Source organism: Rattus rattus, chromosome 13 (genome assembly GCF_011064425.1).
Source record: "Rattus rattus isolate New Zealand chromosome 13, Rrattus_CSIRO_v1, whole genome shotgun sequence".
NCBI lineage: Eukaryota > Metazoa > Chordata > Mammalia > Rodentia > Muridae > Rattus > Rattus rattus.
Genome location: NC_046166.1, coordinates 14,514,080 through 14,516,563, shown reverse-complemented (window position 1 = coordinate 14,516,563; position 2,484 = coordinate 14,514,080). Strand labels below are relative to the sequence as shown.

At 43.2% G+C, this 2,484-nt stretch overlaps 1 pseudogene; it reads right to left on the bottom strand.

The window, feature by feature from the left end:
* Positions 1-609: 609 nt before the first annotated feature.
* On the bottom strand, positions 610-2,248 carry LOC116914961 (annotated as a pseudogene).
* Between the last annotated feature and the right edge of the window lie 236 nt (positions 2,249-2,484).

The following is a 2,484-nucleotide window of genomic DNA, read 5'->3' as shown; positions in this document are numbered from 1 at the left end:
AAGACATTTAACTTTTATACTTTCTGCATGTCACTTAATTGTTTAAATGCTTATGTTTATCTATTTAAAATTATTTTTGTTCCTTTAAAAACTTTGAATAAACTTAAAATAATTTCTCAAATAGAGTATTTAAAATTTGGAGACATTTTCTCTCACTATTAGACAGCTTTTACACAGTGTAAACCAAATACTAACAATTTATTAAAAAATACTTAAAACATTGAAAACATCAGAAGGAGTAAAAAGGCTGTTTTCCATGGGAGGGAAGGCTGGCTGTGGAGTTGGAACTGCTGCTGGATTGAAATCAGCAGCTTATCATGAGTGGCAGGAGCAGCAGCTAAGCTATAGGACAGACTCCAATTGAAGATCACAGATGACATGGCCATTCTCTAAATAGGTAGGCCTGTTTTTGCAAGCAGGAGATGACTGAAAGATACACTGTATCTAGAGACATACTGAGACACAGGTTACACAGCTGCTATCATGTGTGCTGTCTGGGCTGCTGCTGGCAACAACTCATGGGTCAAAGATCTTTTGGAGGTTTTAGTGCCCTCCAGCTCTGGTGCACAAGTTGGTTCAGGCTCCAGATTGTCTCTTTTCCCCGTTGGTTTAAACCCATTCAATCTGTGGTTCTGAGGATGTGTGTCTCCCCAGATCTGAGTCTTCCTCATCTTTGCCTGGGAATTCTTGGCATGTTCTTCCTCCAACTGTGTCAGCAGCCTCTTGACATGGACACTAAGATCACAGTGGGGCATGTACACACTCAAGTAGCCCTTCAGGTATTTCAGAGGCAACAGGTCTGATGGGTCACAAAAGTCCTCAGGGTTCTTGTCCATCCATGTTTCCAAGAAGCTACAGAGGGTGTTCTTTACTTGTTCATCCTCTTTAGAATAAGGGCTGAAGTATGCATACCTAGAGAACACCAGAGAGAATGTCACCTCTAAAGTCCCATGCCCCTCACCTAATACTTGCAGTCCTGTCTGCTCTCAGAATTAGTACTTCACCTGTACACAATAGTTACTTTCAATGTATCTGTGCAAAAGTTGAACACAGGCATCTCTATCCACACATCTCCTTGGTCTCATGGTTTCCTGGATTATCCTTCATGAGTCTCTACTTTGTACACATCTCTAGTGGGTACTCCAAAATTTCTAGAACCTCCTTTCTATATGAGAAAATTGTATCCACCAAGGCCTCAGAAATCTTGGGGGAAGGATAAAGTGCCTTTTCAAGGGAGAGGGCTTAGCTACATCCACTTTAGGGTCTCAGCCTGGGACAGCCCAAGTGGTGGATCAAGCTTGGGAGAAGGAATTACTTAATGCATGTGTTCTTATGTGATGTTACAATTATGTAGATGGATAAAGAGATGGAGACAGAGACTGAGATGGACACAGAGACTGAGATGGAGACAGAGATAGATCCTGTAATGAACAGGGAGAGTGCAAAGAAAGATAAAGAAAAAGGAAAAGATGGGGAGATGAGATATAGGACACAGAGAAAAACAGAAAAGAGAAAAGGTCAGCAACAGATACAAGCAAACACACACACACACAAACACACACAAACACACACATACCCACACACACAGAGAGACAGACAGAGAGAGAGACAGAGAGAGACAGAGAGAGGCAGAGAGAGACAGAGAGACAGAGAGACAGAGACAGAGACACACAAACAGAGGAAGGGAGAGAAATTCCTGAAACCATCAGGAAGCTCTGAGAACTATGGGCTTGGAGATGGGCACTCACCTCACAAACAGCAGGTCCAATACCTGTAGGGGTGTCACAAAGCTTCTATATGTAGACAGAAAAGCTAGGACAACCAAGGGTTCTCTTTCCTGCAGAGAATGCACCAGCGTGTTCATCTGCTCAACCACAGTCTGTGCCCTGATCCATGCCTCTCTCTGGGTCTCCATCAGGTTCTATTCAACAGAAGAATTCTCAACCTGAAAAAACTTCATAGTAGATGGTTCAAACTGGCACAAATATGCAAACATCTGATTGGTTCTCCTCATTCCAAGATTCCCTGAATTATTTCTATTAAAAACAGCAAGAGAAAACAGAGTGGTTATCTGGTCTGTGTGGTCTTTTCCTTGGCTGGCTTTGGTCAATTTTTCTACCATTTGGGAAAATGGCCACAGGCGTTGATGGCAAGAGTGAACCCTGTGCGTCCAGACACCATCATGGCTCCCCCTGTTGTCTTTCTTAAGGCTTGAGGCTCGAGTAGTCTGAAGACAGCAAGAGAACATCCTGCCCTCTCTACAGTCTCTAACCAGTGGGCTGTCTGGTTTACCAAGGTTCTGTATTCTTAGGTCATTTTCAAGAGGGTGGTTTCATTACTGTCTCTTTTTAACGGGACTTTCCTTAAAGGCCCCCATGTCCACACCCATTTCCTAGGTGCACAAATTGACACAGGTACACATCTGTTTCCCACTCCACTGTTCCCAGAGATATCTCAAAATAGGCAGCACCTCAGTTTTGCAAG